Raw genomic sequence first — 19488 nt, forward strand, 5'->3', positions numbered from 1 at the left:
GATTAGCAAAAAGTCCTAACACCTTGCCCTTGTTTTCTCTAGAGAAGAATCTTCTTATTCTCATTTTATGGACGAGGGAATTGAACCTCGGGAAGATTAGAAGATGAGAGCGAGAGGGAAAGAGGGTACCCCCGGGTATGAAGCATGGCACCGTGTAACACACCACTACTGTCCCTACAAAGTTTAATATTCTGACTCTGGAAGCCCTGAGTCCATCCAGACACCCCTGCCCTTGTCAAGGGGCCCTCAGCTCCTTCTTTGCCTCTCTTCTCTTGCCGGATCATCGGATGCAGGAAATCAGAGCTGTGGTTTGTTCATCTTTGTGCCCCCAGGCACTAAGAATAGTTGACAGACACATAGACACAGGACCAGTGCCCCCAAGTCCACTGGCATGGCTTCCAGGGGCCCAGAGTATCTCCACCACAACTGTGTGCACTGCCTCTTTGACTGTCCCTCTTCCTCCCTCCCCTAAACTGGCCTTAGGAGAACAATATACATTCACACCACCAGGCCATCATCCGTGCAGTCAGAACACCTGTCACCAGATGTACCTCCTCTCCACTGGCATTCATTTAAAATGTCGAAGGGGCCCTCTTTGCCCCTTGGTCTAGAAAGCAGTCCCATTTCTCATGGCCTTTATTTGTTTGTTGCCTGCAGATAATGTCTTCCGGAGAAGGGACTTAGTTCACTGTTGCGACTCTAGATCTTAGAACTGTGCCTGCGAGGATCTCTTAGAGTCTGAGGCCAGTCTGGTCTACAGAGTGAGTTCCAGGACAGCCAGGGACACACAAAGAAACCTGGTCTCAAAAAATGAAGGAAGGAAGGAAGGAAGGAAGGAAGGAAGGAAAGAAGGGAGGGAGGGAGGGAGGGAGGGAGGGAGGGAGGGAGGAAGAAGGAAAGAGAGAGAGAGAGAGAGAGAGAGAGAGAGAGAGAGAGAGAGAACAGTACCTAGGTCCAGCAAGCATCTGAAAAAGGAATGTCAGGTCATGCCATACCATAATGCTCTCTGTCACTGTTTCCCTTTCCCTCTATCATCCTGCTACTTTAGAATCACCTTTATATTGTCAAGTGGAGAAAGCTAAAGGGAGCTTACTCTGGAAGATCAGGCTGTGGCCCCATAACTACAGGCAACTAAGGAATGCTGTAAGCAGAGTCCCCAAACTTGATTATCCAAATGGTCTGCCCAGAAATTAAATACATGCAAATAAAATTACATAGAATGAGTGGGCCATCTTGACGTATTTAGGAATCTATGTGTATGTACATATTTAACAAGAATTAAAAAGAGGCCATGTACTTGAGAATGATCAAGGAGGTACATTGGAGAGAAGGAATGAAAGGGGCAAAATGATAATTCTCTCTTAATTTCAAAAAAGTAAATATATATGCGTATATATATGTTGGATGTATGTATACATATATAATATATATACATTTATATATATATATATATATTGTACACACACACACACATCTCCAGACTCTGGGCATCAGGAGCCCCTAAAAAATGCTGAGTCAGGAAAAGGTGCTTGCTGGCATAGCTCCAGTTTTGGTAGACAACAAGCAGCAAGAAACCTAAAACAAAAAAATCTCAACTGTGGCGTTGTCTTTTAGGAACAGAGGATCTATGTGGTTGCCTGTCCTGGGCAGGCTCCGTGTCTTCCCTTTCTGTGCCCTCTGAGGTAACTGGCATGGGAAGGGGTATGCATGGCCACTGCCTCCTCACCCCCACTCTGTTAGAATGCAGGATGACTGACATTGTTTCAAGTCCTGCTGGGAATGTCCCAGCTAGAAAACCTTCCCAGATGCCAAACTCCCCTGCTTAAAGGGCATTTCTCCTTCACTCTTTGGAAATTAGTGCAGAATTTGTCTCAACTTTATGGGAGGTGCAGGTTGCTCAGCATTCACACACAACTTTCCAAATGCCAGTCTTTGTCAAAAGTTGACAGATCTCTGCCAAACAGCCACAAAAATCAATCCTGAAAAACTTCAACTGTTTAATAAGGAATGAACTAGTGGATGAGTGAAACCAGCAATGGGCTTCAGCCCAAACTCCGCCATTTGATAACTCTGTCTTAAGACATCATCCCTCTGAACCTGTTTCCCAGCCTCTGAGTGGGCGTTAGATCCACCAGTTTGTTTCAATAATTCAGTTAGGCTCTGTGTGCGTGACCGACTTAAAAACTCTAACATGCAACACTGTCTTTATTATCATACACATCCCCCAAAGGTGCCCTGCATGGAATGCACAAAGCTTGATGACTCAATAGTGAAAAAGAGATGGGATCTGTTTGGTTTATCTCTTGTTCTAGGTCTTATTACTCAAAGAATTTGTGTACTTGATCTGGGAATCGCAGCAATTGCTGCTGTTAGGGCTAGGGCTAGCCTCCACTTAAGCAGCAAGAAGATCTGTTTGTTTTGTTTTAAATGCCTAGCAAGTCCTTGTAGGCCAAGGAAGTAGCTCAGGTGGTAAAGTGATAGGTGGGCTCCTGTGGCACTAATGGGTGATCCCAGGACAATGAGAGACACCCCACTCCCCCGTTTTAGAACGAAAGGTGGGTATCACGGGAGAAACAGCAGCCAAGATTGATCTCCAACCTCTGCATGCATTCGCACGTGCGTGGGCATCCTTCACACTCATGCATACACACATGGACACACAAAGGAATTAATTGGTGCCTTTAAGCTAGGTAGGGGATCTGTATGTGATCAGCAACATGTAGGGTTCGGATAAGCTGCCCCCTTTTACTGTGTTTGGTTCTTGTTCTTTACTGGTTTGGAGCCTGACACTGCTGTGAGGTAGCATCTCTCTCTTCCTCCGTCCCTAATCCCGAACCCATCTCCCCACCCCATGTGGGACAGATCTTAGTAAAGGCCTTATGTTTTCATAGTCACGTCCATCCTACACGCTGGTCTCACTGAACAGCGACACCAAGTCATTGGTTGTCCGGCTGCTCAGCGCAGAGAGAGGCAGGGCAATCAAGGCCTCCCCTTGCAGCCCGCTGGGTGGACAATAGAACCCTCGGGTTTCCAATGCCTCATACACTCCCATCTAATTGGAGCATCGTTTATTAATTTCCTCTTTCAACGATCAAGTATGTTTGGAATCCTACTTGTTACCCACACCCTCATGAAAATACATTTAGTTAGGGACTTAATTACTGAGGGTTGTAAAGCTTCAGTGTTCTCTCACCACACGTTGAATCTTTATAACTCCGTGACGTAGCTGTGAGCCCTGACGTGACACCTAAAGAAATCAGAGCTGTAACCAGGACGATGCAAGGCAGAGAGAAAGGGTTTCAGCACAGCACCCTGTGCCTGCTGAGAAGACAGTCTCTACCCTGTGCCGTGCTGCCTCCCGGGAGTCTGCAAATCTGGAGGAAACAGTCACCTGTTCAGGGAAAGGGCTCCAAGCCGAGGACCTGCTGAAGGCAGACCCTGGCCAAGGGCAGCCAGTTTGCTCCAGAGGCCCTGGTGAGGGTCAGCTTGGCCATCTACTGGCCACTTCCCACCCCTACCCTGCCACCTCCCAAAAGAGGGTGTCTGGGGTCTAGAGGATGCTGACATCATAGGGCCGAAGGACCATCAGAGGAGGCACAGATGACCCCAGCTTACTAAAGATTCTCTGTAGTTTCATTTATCTGATTGGAAGATGGCTGTTTAAAATCTCTCATGTCTCTAACTCAGCCAATTTCACAATGCACTTAAAGTGGCTTTCCCAAGATCAGAATGCCAAGAGTCTGACGGTTTGGATTCCAGCTGCAGCAGTTATTAACGATACGACTTTGGGTAAATTACATAATCCTTGTGGGCCTCAGTTTCCACATCTGTAAAATGCCTGGACATGGGTGGGTAGGGTGAAATGAGGTGATCGTTACATAAAGTGTTTAGCACACGGCAGGCACATAGGAAATGCTCACAGAATCCTGGGTGGTCCAGGGCCTGGCACTCATAACCCCGTGCACTCTGTTTGAGGACAGGAGTTTGGACAATGCCCGCCTCCTTCAGTGACGGCGGCACCCTCTTATTGCAGCCACTCCTTGAATAGTGGAGAAGGGAGTGGCGGGCGTGGGAAGTTAGCCATCCAAGGACTCCAGGCAGCCACAGCTTAGTGGATGGCCTTTCAGAAATCCATCTCAGCTCAGGCAATCCCCTGAGATCTGGAGCTGGAAGGATCTCAGCATGCTGGAGTCTGAGGGGAGGTTCCCTCTCCAGCACCCAGGTTTCTCTCAGTCACTGTAGACCGTTCACCCAAGACCCTCATCGGAACTTCATAAACGGAGCTCGGAAGAGCAGGAATAGGCTGAGCCTATAAACCCTGCCGTGGACTCGCTTCTGTCTTTTCCTCTACCACAGGCTGTTTGGTGTCAGTCCATCCAGAGGTCAGGCTCATGAACACAGTGATAACAGAAGTGTCATAAATGGCTGACAACGCCAGTCTCTAGTAAATCTATTTAAGGGGTGGGAATGAATGGGAAATTCAGGAGCACCGGAGAGCTACACCCTAAGAATTTAGACAGAGACCAGCAATGCCAGAGAGGCCCACCTGCCTGGAGACGAAATTACAAATTATAGCCCGGGAGGCCACAGTGCTGAGTAATGTCTCCTGATGTTAATAAAGTCTTTGAGAGCCTGGATCACACAACTTATTGAACTTAATTTATATTTTCTTAGGCAAAATCTCCATGACCTGGATAGAAATTCAGCCAGAAAGTAATAAAGCATGGAAAGCCACAGGTTATGAGCGCCCACTGAGCTGTCAGGGGCCCTGCGCCGTGACTCGCTGTATTTTAAGTGTTATAGGAAATGAGATGATATTGGACATTTGCTAAGTGAATTTTACGTGCCAGGAATTGTGCGGTGAACTTGGATGACCTGCAGTCGTCAGACACCCTCAAAAGCCCTCTGCAGGAAGACATTTTAGTCTCCTGGAATGTTTTGTTTTTCTGTTATAAGACATGTTCTTTGACCTTGGGAGTTTGACCTCTCTTCCACTCAAGGTGGCCAAAAAAAAAAAAAATTAAAAAGTCATATTGACAGTTACTCACAAAGAGATCAAGAGGCTTATTTCATTTCTACAACAGATCATTAGCCAGGCTGAGAGCTGTCCACAAACCACAGTAGCCACCTGTCCTTGCAGTGGACAGCAGTTCCAGCCTCTGCGGCAGGAGGGCTGACCGCGTCTGAGATCTCTCAGTTCCGCTCCATGCTTGGTGAGATCATGCGTAGTAAAAAAGCATCTCAGCCAGATACCCAGGCTCAGAGAGCTGAGCTCCCGGGTTGGGGTGCAGACAACAGGCAGGAGCTTTTCTCCACCCTTCGTGCCTCTCCTACTGACCTGGAAAGAGCTCTCACAAACGCCCTAAGTCTGGGGACTCTTTGATACAGAAGCTATCATTCCCGCCAGAGCCCGGCCACCCGAACCTCGTAGTTGCTTCCCCCGGGGGAGAGAGACAACAGGACCAGGTCTGGCCTGGTGTTTCCAGGATGGGTCAGGAGAGTCTGGTATACAGCGGTCCCTCTGTTTGCCTTCTTGCCACAAAAGCCTCACACCTTCTTTAAGGAATTTGTTCCTTAAAAGTGATGGTTCAGGCATGGGAGAGAGAGAGCTTAGTTTGGCAAAGCGCCTGCCACACAAACCCAGGGACCTGAGTTCAGATCCCCAGCACCCTGTGAAAGGGTCACTCAACCTCCAAAGGGCTCGTAACCCGTGGCTTGAGAACCGCCATACTGCACTCAAACACATACAGGAACGATGAGAGTTCATGCTTAATTATTTCAGTTACTGCAGCTCCCGCATCCTTGTTCATCTTTGTTGATGGGGGCTCCTGAGGCTTCTCTGGCTCCTGTGCCGTTGTACAGGGCATGGGAGCTCCCGTATCTGGACGATAGAGGGCCAGGATTAGCTCACTCCTAGAACTTACTTCATAATCTGCCCTGAGACCGCTCTGGCTTCTTGGACCATCTAACTCAGAGGCCCAGGTGCGCTCAGCTTCTCTGAGCTCTGCCGGATGTTGTGTAGGAACTAGATTCTATTAGTTGGGGGCCACATACTCTTCTCACCAACACTGGTGATCCTCAGTGTTCTCCATGTGGCTTTGTGTCAAGTTTCATGGCTGCTGTCTAGCCACCAGGGATTGGGCTCATGGGGTGTATCTGAAGCCTCAGCGTTGGACAGTCAGTAAAGAGACAGTGAAGTTAGCTATTAGGTGGGCTTTGGGCAGCGTCGCATGAGAGGAAAAGCCAGTGATTGCTCATCTCTCTCAGTGGCATCAGGTAATGAATAAATTCCAAATTGTCAGGAAAAAAATCAGCCACAGTCTCTTACTGCCTGACTCTTCAAAGACGGCCAGCTGTGCAAAGTGGGGATCTGAAGTTGGGATTTCATGACACTCAGGGAATAACGAGGTCAGGGCCGGTAATAAACTCTTTCCCTTTGAAGATACCTTCTTTTCTTCTCTGGATCCTAGGACTCCAGGCTGCCTCCCCTGGAAACTAGCTGAGCTCCTGAATCGAAGGTCTGAAAGAAGGTGTGGGGTGGAAAGGCCTGCCTGCCACAAGTGGGTATGCAGGGTGGGGGCTGGCTGGTGAGGACAGGTGACAGGCCTAGGAGTGGAAGACAAGAATGTTAGAGCAATCGGTTTTACTCTCCCGGAGAGGTCAAGCACATCCTCTGCTTTGCCGATGAGGAAACGGAGGCCTGAGATGTTAAGCAACTCACCCTGGGTCACACCAGCGGGTTATTATAGAAACAGATCTGTTGGGGGTGGGGGAGACTTTTTCCTTCTTGAAGAAAAGCCTACCAGCCAGCCATGGGGAGATTGTGCCTAGAAGGCTGTTGTCTTCAACAGTTGACTGAGGCATGGCCGGCCAGGTGCAAGTTGACCTCCACAGTTGTAAACAACCAAGTTCAGTGCCGGGCCTCTGCAGTGTGGACACGCTGTATGCTGTCCAGTGGCCAGCCTGTTCCCAGCAGCATCTCCTGGGTAACACCAGACACTCCGAGATCTAAAAGGAGGTTGAAATTCAAATGTGTGTTCTTCCTCCCAGCTACAGCAAGCTGGGATGGGTAATTTGCTGAGAGCAGCAGAGACTCCTGGGAGGACTGGCAATTTGAGTTTCTCAGAGACAGACAATATGTTGGTACCAGATGTCATTTTAAGCTAAAAAACCTATGGTTATGTTGCTTAGATGATCTTCTTTATTTACTCTAACCCATAATCCCCAAGCCATTCTAGATTGAATGTGGGCTGCTGAGCATTCCTGGGAGAACCACAGCTCAGTATTTTTAGGTGTTGCCATTTCCGGCTGGGGAATAACTTCCTTTCCCGAAGCTTCCTGTGTTTGGTATCTGATTACCCCTGTACTTATTCTGCCACAGGTCCTCAGGAGCTGGCACCTTGCTCCCCTCTCCCAGGGGAGCGTCACCATGAATGGTGTGCTCAATCTGCGCCATGCCCTGAGACCTCCCTGGGGGAGTCTGTGCCTGGCTCACTGGGTCTGCCGCTTGGACAGGTCCCTGCCCCTTCTCTCCTGCCCCCTTCTAGACATTGCTGAGAAGGAAAGGACCAGGGACCCAATGGGTTTGCAGGATTGGGGACAGAGGCAAAAAAGAGTGAGCCTTCTCTGACCATGCAGTGGTAGAGAGGCTGTCAAGAGCCTAAAGAATGTATTTGCCTCTGGCCAGCACCAAGCCTGTTCCACCAGTCCATGTGTCCTCCCGTCTGTCCTGGTCCCTGCCTGCCCTGTCTAGACTGCTCCCCGGACCCATGTTTCACCTGGGTACCTGAGTACTCTTCAGTGCTCTAAGTCCTCTTGGAGCTGCATGCTTCCCTTCCCCAGCCTTTTCAGGGCTGCTCTGGCCTGTCGCCACTGGTGGGACAGGGATGGCCGGAGAGGCTGATGTATAAGGTTTTCCCCACTCGGAGGAAGGGAAACCTCCAGGACAGAGGTCACAGGCAGTCCCTTTGGGGAGTGGAGGGACTTTGCAGTCCCAGGATGGGCCTCCCAAGCCTCTGCATGCTTTGCATCAAGAGGTCTGCAACTGAAGGGCTCTCAGGGGTAGCACAGGCATGAAGAGTTGACAGTGCCTGGAGGGGAAGCAGGAGTGTCCTGAGTGTCACAGACCTGCCTGCTCTGCCACCTGTCAGTTTAGTGACCTGGACAAGTCTCTTCCACATCCTGAACTTGTTTGCACCTCAACTTATGGTCTGCTTAAAAATCTGATAGAATGTGCAAACCTGCGTGCGTGTGTGTTTGTGTGTGTGTGTGTGCTCCTGCTCATGTGAAGACACACGTGCAGTGAAGTGCATGTGAGTCAGAGGACAATTCTACCTTCAGCTCCAGGGGGTCAAACTCCAGTCCCCAAGTTTGCACAGTAAGCTCTTTGACCTGCTGCGCCATCTTGCCAGCCCTTCCCCCTATTTTTTGAGGCAGAGGCTCTCACCAGGTCCAAAGTTTGCCGACCCAGCTAGAACGTCACTAAGGTTAAAGTTGCATGCCCCGTGCCAGCTCTCACTTGGATGCTAGGGATCCAAACTTGGGTCCAATGGCAACCTAACAAATGAGCCTTCTGCTCAGCTGCTCAGCCCTCTAATCAAACCATTCTAGGTTTATCGTGTTTCTTTAAAAGCGCGTACTGCATCTAACCTACTGAGCATCATGGCTCAGCAGCACGGTGCACTGTCTGTTGTCAGATGTTTTTACCGGTGTGATTACTCACTCCTCGGACCAGCCCGTTGTGAGAGCACTAGCCCAGGAAGAACAGAATTCCAAGCTTGTTCTCCCTCCGCTGGATGCTGATTACTTTTGTACCATCATAGAGTCAAAACATCCTGGGCTGAAGCTTTGTAAGTGGGGAGCTGGCTGCCCCCCTGAAGTAGATACGGTCAGTCCCACTGTGCAGAAGGCTTGTTCACGGGGCTGAATGAGGGAGGCTGTATGCATGTATAATGCTCCCTCCTCTGATAGTAAGTGGAGCTGTTGACCTCAGTAACTAATGCTTCTGCCACTGTAATGCAGGAGAGGGCATGCCTCAGTCTGTCCTCCTCCCACCCCCCTGCTCTTCTCAGAGTTCCCTCCAGAACGTATGACCATCCTGATTCTCAGGGCCGTTAACATGAGGTCGGAATATTCACTGCAGAAAAACTGAGGCACACGGCAGCCTCCACATCGACGGTGTACACCTGCACTGTCAGCCTTCCAAGAAAAGTACAGGCTCTCTGAAGCTGAGGAAAATCTGCCCCGACAAAACGTGACAGCGTGAACTCCCAGACTGGTTCCGGCACAGTGCAGATAGCCAGGGGCAGTTCTGCATCCACCTCGATTGGGAAATGCCTACCGTGGGACAGGGTTCAGCATAGAGCCTGGCAAGAATCACACCACAGCCCAGAGCCAACTTCCAGAGGGAGTACAGAGCACAGCCTGCCTGCCTGTCCTTGTGTGGAGGGCTGGCCACCTGTTTACATCTCTTTTTCCCCTCTCTGTTGGGGCCCGTGTGATTGGCATCATCCCCACCTCCCTGTCATTGCCCCTCACTTGACACTGTTTCCTTCTGGCCCATGAGCTTGGGTGTGCCTTCTCTCTGGCATTGTACGGGCTCTTCCCATTTGAGATAAGCCCCTCTGCTCCATCTCCTGCATCCCTCTGTCCCCATAAAACAGGAGCCCAACACCACACACGGGTGCTCTCTCCTGGTCCCCATACTCTTCTGTGAACGAGACCCCTCCGTTTTAGCCCTGTCCTGGATCACATCCACCAGTCAGGGAGCATTGAGAAACAATCCAAGTCTCCCCTTAAAAAATCAATACCTGCCTTTCCTCCAGTGCCCACTCTGCAACTGCTAATTTTGTCACCTTCTTCAAAAGTATAATAAAGAGCACTTCCCATGTGACTGCTTCTCTGCCATTCACCAGCCCCTGAGAAGCCTCTGCTGGTTAGGACTCTTTTATTCTGACAAGAATTGCTTTGACACACTTTTTCTGTAGTGGATTTGTCCTCTATTAATTTAGCACAGGTTCAGTCTCTTAGAGCCTTTACCTGTGGAAGGGATAGAAAGATACTATATGTTACAGAAAGCCTTCAAATGGGAGCACATGAGCCGTAGAGGTCACAGAGGGTCAAACATGTCAGAAGCAAAGGAGAATAAGGAAACAAAATACTGCCTGTCCCTGTGTCTTGGTAAAAGCAATGGGAAGAGCCAGCACTTGAAACAGATGTTTGGAAATAAGAATTTAAGACCATCACATTTCCTCCCTGCAGTCTCACAACCGCCATTTGTGCCCATAGTTAAGGCATGACTTGTCCATGCCTCCTAATACCCATTCTGGGAAATTCTCACAAACTGACATGCCCCCACTTGTGGGGAGTGGATGGAAAGGGAAAGGAAGGGGATTTAATTCTTTTTCTTAGTGTGTGTGTGTGTGTGTGTCTGCATATGCTCAGAGTCAAACCCAGGACCTCACAGACATGCCAGGCCAATACTCTACCAATGAGCCACAGCTCTATCCCAGCCTCTAAAGGTGTGGCCCCTGGTAGGTCAGCCATGCTCAAGGGAAAGAAGACTTGCACGAATTATTCTTGATAGATTTAAAAATAAAAATAAAAATGACACGAGGATAGGTGAATAGGGAAGGAGGTTGATCTGGGAAGAATTGGGAGAAGGAATGAATATCATCAAAATACATTGTATGATATTCCCAAAGAGCTAATAAAAATCACAAATATATATATATATATAAACGAAGAAACCAATGGTGCTTATTTGCATATTGCATTAAAATGTTCCTCTTCCCAATGTTCCTTTTAAGGAGATGGTGTTTGCGTGTGCTGAATTGTTTCTTCACACCTCCTTTGATGTTACTGAGTCTACAATCACATTTGAAAGAACGTAGATTTGGGACTCAGAGCCAAGTTAAATCCAACCTAGCCACTTAGTGGCAAGTTATGATGACCACAAAACCCCAGGTGCTTGTCTGTAAAATAGGATGATCAACGTTGTTGAAAGGATTAAACAAGCTACTTCATCCTTCATTCATCAAAAATGTATATTATGGGCTGGCAAAATTGCTCAGTGGCTAAGAGCACAGATTGTTCTTACAGAAGACCTGATTCCAATTCCCAGCACCCACATCAGGCAGCTCGCAACTGCCTGGAGCTCCAGTTTCAGGGGTCTAACCCCTCTCCTACCTCCTTGGACACATTTACAGTCACACACACATGCACATAAGTAGGTATTAGAACCTTAAAGATGTGTATTAGAATGACATTTCTGAACACCTCTTATTCCTGTATTAATACAAAATAACAGTAGCTAGTCAGCTGTCGCTGAATTTAAGAGAGTGTGTTTGAGGTGGTTGGAACCAAAGGTTATGGCTCATAGTAGAAGGCTTCTTCTCTCTGAGAAGGTGGAGATCTCATACCCTTCAGCCCCAAGGGTCAGGGTTGGAGTTGGCGGCAGGCAAGGGTGTCTTAAAGCCAAGGCATTCAGAATCTTCAAGGATCGGAGGCTATAACTAGGGAGTAGGCAGAGAACCAAAATGCACCTAACGTGCAGGGTCTCTGGGGCAGAAGAGGCGGGGAAAGATACTGCTCTAGGTACAGGATGTTGAGAAGCCTGTCCCCAAGCATGGCCTCATGCTTCAAAGGACACTTTTCCAGAGCTTTTCATCCTTCACGTCAATGCCTGCCTGGATTGGCACAATTAGTATTGATGACAGTTCTCTAGCTAATTATTTCTGGCTCCTGTTTACCAAGTGAGTTACAGGCAGTTTGGACCAATCTCGCTATGAGCCAATTTCTGGAAAATTCTTTAGAAGATAGACTTCAGACACATACAGAATTCACTCTTTTTGTTCCGCAGAAAATAGTAATGGTTCCATCATTCAGATCACAGTTTCCTGGTTCTCTTGTGATGTTATTGGGTGAAAATCAAGAGGTCAGTGGAAAACATAACAGGACATAGACACATGTTCAAGCTTTGTCTCCATCATTTACTAACTGTTGAACTTTGAAAAAAATCCTCAACCTCTGAAACCTTTGGTTTCTTTTTCTATTAAGAACATAATAGCTACTTTGTGGGTTTAATGTGAACATGGCGAAGTGTACGAGTGAAGGTCTGGCCTTGATTCCTTTCTCGTTCAGTCACCAGTGTGTGAAGGAAGCATCTATATACCAGGAAAGATGGTGGGACACCAAAAGATTTATGCTTGGGGGTACACCTTCTGGGCCACCCAGCCAGACATTGTGGCATTGTCCTGGCCACCATTTCCCACTCTGCCTGCTCTCCTTTTCTTCTTGCACCAACATTATGTTTACTTAATACAGAAAGTTCTTTTACGCGCTCTGCCTGCACCAAGCCCTAGACCACTGTTCATGTGCCTGCGTCTTCTGCTCATTTTACATTTGAGGTCTGCTTGGGAGCCAGTCAGCCTGTGTTCAAATTCTCTGTTGTCCAAGGCTGGTTCCTCTATCTCCCCAGACCTCATTCCTCACTCCCCTTAAACAGGTGTAGGGTAGTACAGACATTGTAAGGCCACTGTGAAAGTTCCTTATGGAGTCTGTATGAAGACGGGTGGACAGTGCCTGGGCAGTGTGAGCTCTTAGTCATCACCGGCTATTGTAATTGTCACCAACATCCTGCCCTGCCAGCTGCCCAGCTGCCCTTTTGCGGGTGATCCATGCCCCACCCCCACCCCTGAGTCCTCTGTTCCCAGATATCCCACATTGTATTTTTGTGACTTCCACAAGACTTTCCTCTCCAGATAAGGGAGGTTCTCCCTCAGAGTAGGGCCACTGTCTTATGAGCCTTGGTGTTCCCTGCACACACACACACAAGATGCCATGCCCATTATAAGTAATCAAAAATCAGTGAACTGATGTCAGATGAACCCGCTCTCAGAAGTGCTTTTCGGTATTACTCATTTTGACTAGGGTTATATTCTCTCCAATAGAGTTGGTCGTAGCCAAAGAAGGGCTTGGCAACCTTTTGATGGTAAATGACTCTTACAGCACTGGAGTACTGGCGTCATGACAACTATTGCCCTGCTGACTTGCACCTTTCGGCCTGTGCTCATGCTGAAGAGGGGATTTCTTTCAGGGATGCAGCACTGCTGTGCCTGTCCGGGGTTGCTGGCTCCGGTATCGGCGAGGGAGCATACGGTCTTGAGAGCCCTGACCTGGAGAATAGAGAGTGATCGCTTCTGGCCGTGGGGACAGGAGGCCTAAAAAGCAGCACATGCGTAGGAGGGCTCTCTATTTTCCAACTTTTATGTTGGTATCTTTCCACCCACACCAGGATGCGCGATCCTAGGGTGGACATTGAGGGGAATCTGCAGGACTCTGAGAGGGATGGGAGGAGCTTTATGTAACTAACCTGGGTCTGAACTCTTTCATTTTCAACAGCTGCTTCTGCAGGCAGCAATTATCAGCTTCCTGTTTGGCTTTCCATCCTCCCCTGTCTCTGCTGTTGAGTTTTGCAATTGCTGCCAGGAGAACCAGGGCCTTGGTGGGGCTAGGAGACAGCAGGAGTGGAATCCCAAGAGTCTAGCCAAGGGCTACAGACTACCGATCAAAGGAGGCTCCTTGCCCTACATCCCTGTACCTTAGCTCTGTTGGCAGAGTCCTGTCTCCCCCAGAGGCTCCTTCTTTTGAGCGATGTCAGACCCCTCCCTGGAGCCCTCTCCTACTTCCTGGCTTGTTTCTGAGTTCCCAGGAAACGCTGGGTGCCGCACACTTAAGCATCCCTTAGAGCACCTGCCCCCTTCCCGGAATCTTACAACACAGAGGCCTTCCTAGACGTCCCTCTGAAGCCTTAAATTCACACAGCCCACTTGGGCTTTCCGCTGTACCTGATCTGCTATCCCTCCGAGCCTATGCTATCCACGACTGTTCTTCCTTGCTGCCCTTCACTTCACTGTCACCCCTGCTTTCCCACCAGACTCTGTTATCTTTCCCATGGAGGGAAATGGACATTGAGCTGTAAGTGGGTATATACTGTGTAAGTAAAAATGGCGTTAAGGGGCATGAATCAGGAAAATATGAGTTCTAAAAGAGACCCGATTTAGTTCAGTGTGGGCAGGTAGAGGTAGGTGGATCAAGGACAGAGTCCCAGAGGAAGTGATTCTTAACACTTCAAGTCACACTTAGCACCCCCTCAGCCAGTTCAGTGGTGGGGAAAGGGTACACATCTCCCAGAGCACACACTGAGGCCCTGGGGCAGGAATTGGTATATGTAAGGACCACATGGGAAGCTAATGGCAGCAGAGTGCTGAGAACATGGGACAGTTTGGTACAGAAATGAAGCCAGGGCTGTTGACAGAAACTAGATTATGCAGGTCTCTGGGGAACAAATTAAGGGTTTGTGTTGTGCGCTAGTGACTAGAACTCTCTCAGGAGTGCTACACCAGGAAGGCCAGCCTGCCCAGCCCAACCCTTGTCCCTCTGTCCGCCTCTCACCCTGAGGGTAGCCAGGTGCTGTGGGAGTAAAGCACACAGAAAGCCCATGAGAAAGGTTCAAGAGGTGAGAATGGGTTAGCCACAGCTGGACATCACTTGATGAAGCCCGGTATAATCTAACACTCAGATGTGTCTCGGGGTGCTCTGTAAGAGGGTGTCACTATCCTGTCTTTCAGCTTAGGACGCGGAGGCCTGGTAGAGCCTCGGTGACAAAGTTACACAGCTGGGTGACAGGCCAGAACACAGACCCCTTCAGACTTGTTTCTGAAGCCAGTGTGGCTTCTGCCCCACCCAGCAGGGCCTGCAAATGAGAAGAGGTGTGTTGGTGTTCCTCAAATTCCCTCAGCAGCTTGAAGACCCCTCCTGGTTTCAGTTTAACACCTAAAGAGCATGAGGCTCCCCTGCTGGCTGATGGAATCAGCAGAGCAGGGATGATGCATCCACCGGAGGACAAAAGCCAGGACCCTGAGCCTTAGAAGGACCACAGCCCTGGAGGGATGAGTTCAGGGCACCTGCAAGCTGCCTCTCCCACAGAGATACCTGCCTCTGAGCTCCTGCCCAGGGAGTGGAGAGACACTGCTGTAGCCTGCCAGGCCTGGCACCCCAGATCCAGCTCTGGCCTCTCACTTCTCCATTCACTGTGCTCACTTTGTAGGACCTGCGCCTGCCAGGAACCAGGTTGCAGGCATCTTCGTGTCCCTCTCCACCCACTGCCTTAGACACAGAGGGCTTAAATAATTGCTTGTTAAAGGGGTTGGCCGATCGATCCACAAGCATAGCGGAAGGGAGGATGCAGATAAATAATGCAACTTGTAGGAACGGAAAGCCGAGCGGTCATTTGGGAGCCTCTCTCATGGATCTGAGTCTCAGCTCTGACACAGCTAAGCTAGTGGACCAAGGTTATTTAATGCCTCCCCTCGCCCCTCCCGTCCAAGCTACAGCATTTGCCAAACAAGGCTAACTGTGCCTCCACCACCAGCACTGTGCAACACCAAGGAAACACCCAGCACGGGGCAGTGAGCGAAGGAGAGTGGAGCTTAAGGAATGGCCCGGCCTGTTTCCTTCCCTGGGCGCTTTGCAATTACATGAATGAGTGTACTGCCACAGCAACTAACTCCAGCCATCATCCTGGGCATCGCATGAGCTCTTTTGCCAAAAGGGGATGGTGCTGCCGTGTAGACATGCCGCTGTGGGTTAAGCGAGGGCAAGCGTGTGAACCGTTTGCACCCGTAAGAGCTGCCAGGGCCTCCCATCTAAAACACGCTGTAGTTAAACCCCCTGAGAAAGCTTGCAGCCTCCCTTGCCCTCCTCTGTCCGTGTGTGTGTGTGTGTGTGTGTGTGTGTGGTCCTACCTCTGCCCACTGTAGACAGGTACCGCTCTGTGTGCTGGTAGGATGTTCCCACGCATCTGTCCTCAGGGCACACACAGCCATGAGCACCCTGGTAGCTCCTGCCCAGGCTGAGCTGCAGCTGGTAACCCGTCACATCTGTGGCCCTTGCCCAGCAGGCACTGAAATGCCACATGCCGAGAACACCAAGCGGAAAGTTAATGAAAACTATAAAGCCTGGTTTTGAAGTCTCTGCCATTAGACCACCCCCGCTCCCGTCCTTCTGTTCTCTCGTGCCTGCCTCCCCCTTCTGTTCAGCATCCATGAGCCTGGCCCCTCCCCACTCCCTTCCCCTCCCTCCCTCCCTCCTGGGTGCTATTTGGTCAGAACTGGAACAATTTCCATCGCCTCCCCTTTGATAGTGGAACAGGAAGTGCCCCCAGCAGCACCGGCAGGGCCCTGTTTCCCTGGCACCCCAGCCTCCCCTGGGAATGCACCTCAGCTCTGATGTCAACTGTGAAGAGAACCTGTGCTTTGAGGATGGCGGGGAGAGGGCCTAACCTGTACTGGCTGTGGCAGCAGTTGATACTGACGGAGAGGGTTGGAGGAGGGGCGCCGACTCACTGCCAGGTCCCTCCACCCCCCGCATCATCCTTGCTTTGAGACATCATTGAGTTATTTGCCCAATCTTCAACACCCTTGTGAAATAGCCAAAACGACATGGCTGCTGTGAGGTTGCTGTGTGGATCCTTCAGTAGAATGCTTGGCACGCCTTAGCCTCCAGCAAACACCCAGCAGTTTGGCAATATCACACCTGACTTTTGAGGGACCTGCCCTCCGTCTGCCCTGAGCATCTCAGCTTAGTCATTGCAGCTAGAGTTCCCTTGTTCTTGTGTCCATAAACAGATTTCTCTGAGTTTGACTTTATTCCTTGGCTTCTAGACTTTGGAAGTCTGCTAGACCACTGAGGCCCAGGATTATCAGCCTATACTGATCAACCCCCAGGTCCTCAGATCTTGTCCCTTCCTCAGGACTACCCTTGGCTTGGGGTCCCAGACCCAGGGTTTGCTAGGCTTTCTATTCTGTTCCCTCAGACTTTTTGCCTATTCTTTCCCCGGTTCTATTTACCCCAGAAACAAATGTCTCTTGGTGCAGCCTAACCCCTCTTATCCCCTCCGTAGGGCTGGCTGAAGGGGGTTGGTACAAGGGGCGTCACCTCATTCCCTCATGTTATGGAGCTCCTAGGGGGCCCGTGAGCCTCTTGTGGCTATGAGGAGCTGTGTTTTACATGGGTGACCATGAGCATGGCCTGGTCATAGTCACTTCTCGCTGGATCACAGATGCTCCAGGAGCCAATGATGCAGGAGAAGGGCGAAAACACTGTCTAGTCCTAGTGGGTCCTAGTGGGTCCTAGTGAGCCTGCTGCCACCCGTGGGCCCAGGAAACCCTTTCATTCATTCAGCTGATAAATGTCTAATGGCTCTCTTTACATCCTGGAGATTTGACAACTGTGTCTTCATCAAGATATTCTTGGCCTTGAAGATATGTTCTCCTTAATCAGATGGTGGGGGGTGGGGAGGATCACAACTACTTTTAGGCCAACTAATTTGAAAAAAAAAAAAAAGTTCTAACCTCAACTTCTAAAGCTACCAGAAGTTTAGGTCCAGATTTCAAGGCTTGACAGAGTGGTTCTCCTTCACTCAGGGTCACCACCCCCAGCTAGTCATTCTCACTGTTCATTGTCACCAGCAGACCACTGGAACTGTTGCCCCCAACCCCAGCTATCTAGCCGTATCTTTATGAATAGTTACAGCTACAGATATGTTCTGCGGAGGCTGCCAGTGAGATGGCAGGCCCAGACTGTGTCAGCGAGCTACCACAGGGCAAATGGGGAGACCCCCCCAATGCCCACCTCTAAGGACCCACAGGAAGATTTCATACTAGGAATCTCACTAGGAGAATCTTGGCTCTAGAGATCCAGGGTTTGGGCCAGCAGGAGCAGAACCTCTTTCTACCATCAGAAAGCCATTAGAGTTGAGACCCACAGCATCTTCTCAGCTACAGACAGTACAGGAAACTCTGCAGACTCCAGAAGCCCAGCGAGGACAGTGAATAGATGCCTGGCCCAGACATGTGCCTTGAGCCCCTAGTGGCCCTAGACCCCAGGAGAACCTGTTGCACAGAATCTTGTTTTCTGAGATGGATAGCTTTTTTCTTGGGAACAGACACTACATCTCTTCATTTGAAGCCACTACACCTTCCCTGTGTGGTCCTCAGGTCACCACTCTGTCAGCACAAAGACCAAAGTCTTGAGTCAAAGCACAGAGGTGCTAGCCTGAGACTTACCTATTCTGATGTGTATTCTGCCCTCTTGGTCAGATGTGTGAGAAAATCTGGAGTCAATCAAAGAGCTTGCAAAGGACATGAAGGGCCTCTGAGCAGCCAGGAGTCCCTGGAGCAGATAGTTTTAAGCTGGTAACCTTAACCCTGAAAGGTGTTTGAGGCGAGTGAGCATGCGTGAGTACATGTGTGTAGGCGGAGGAGGGGTGTACGTGTATGTTCCAGGTCTTCCGGGTCATGAAGATGAACATAAGGTAGGGACACAGGAGGTGCTTACCGAAACCTTATGAAAAGAATTTGGAAAAATGTGTTTCCTTGGTGTCGTGCCACGCCTGGGTCATTTCTCTATTTCAGTGTCCCCAGCGAAGACTAAGTAAAGTGTGGCTGTTTGCCCTGCCGTCACCTCCTCAGGATGAAAGCGGAAATGCTCCAGTTCCATCTCCCTTCCAGGCCTCTCCGGCCACAGTTAGCCAACATGAGTTTGAAAAGAGCAACATGCCTAACAGCACCCACTTGAAAAACACGTGTAGTGTCCCAGGTCCTGCTCCCTCTTGGTCCACAGAACACCCATGCATTTGCAGCACGCCCCTTCTCTGGAGCTGCATCTGGCCCACCGCCGCATGGGCTGTGAGCTCCTGGAGGATTGAAGAAGGACCCCTCTTTGCCTGCCACTAGACTTTGTGCGTGTTAAGGGACTAAAGGGGCTTGTTGCGTGGCTGGTGGGCACGATCCTTGTAAAAAAAAAAAAAAAGACGTGGACTGGGTCTACAGCCCTGCCGGGGTGACTGTGTGCAAGGCTGCCGTGGAAGGAAAGGCGCTCCGCTCCAGGAAGCTTAGACCTGGAGTCAGAGGCAAAGCGTCCTCAGACGTGATCCAGAAAACTGGCCTCCAGTCTGAGATCTCAGGGCTGTCAAGTAGAGAAGTCGGCAGAGACTGCTGGGTCCCAGGTAGGGTGACCGACTTCCATAGGGTGAAGGATGAGGACATCCCGGGGTGTCGTGGTGCTAGGGAAACTCAGTGTATCTGCAGTGAGAGGGAGGGAAATGAGAGAAGCCTCTGCCAGGACTCAAGAATCTTGGAAAATATGGGAAATTTTGTTTTCTGCAACAGAAGGGGGGAGGGGAAAATGTCTGCCTGTGTGCCAGAGAGAAGCGGATGTGGTCAGAAAGGAAGGAGGCAGAACAGGAGGTGGGTGGATGGTGTTTACAGGCTTCTCAGAGTCTGACATAAACAATGCAGAACGAGGAAAATCCTAATTTTAAAACTCACTCTGCAATCATGGTGCAAACCATCCGAGAACTGGGATGTGGGCCAGGGCCAGGGCCAGGGCTGGGAAATGCTGGCTGAGAAGCTGGGTGGCTGCTCA

At 49.9% G+C, this 19488-nt stretch overlaps 1 protein-coding gene across 3 annotated transcripts in view; it reads left to right on the forward strand.

The window, feature by feature from the left end:
• The window catches only part of Fam78b (family with sequence similarity 78 member B), an 85659-nt gene that overhangs the window by 47227 nt on the left and 18944 nt on the right, over positions 1-19488 (forward strand). Inside the window, exon 1 of one of the 3 annotated variants that reach the window (XM_060364627.1) lies at positions 18987-19069. The exons of the other annotated variants lie outside the window; for them this stretch is intronic. The gene's annotated coding sequence lies outside the window, so the exon portion shown is untranslated. Of the gene's footprint in view, positions 1-18986; positions 19070-19488 lie in introns of those variants that run through there. 3 annotated transcript variants of the gene reach the window in all.

Source organism: Meriones unguiculatus, chromosome 11 (assembly GCF_030254825.1).
Source record: "Meriones unguiculatus strain TT.TT164.6M chromosome 11, Bangor_MerUng_6.1, whole genome shotgun sequence".
Classification (NCBI taxonomy): domain Eukaryota; kingdom Metazoa; phylum Chordata; class Mammalia; order Rodentia; family Muridae; genus Meriones; species Meriones unguiculatus.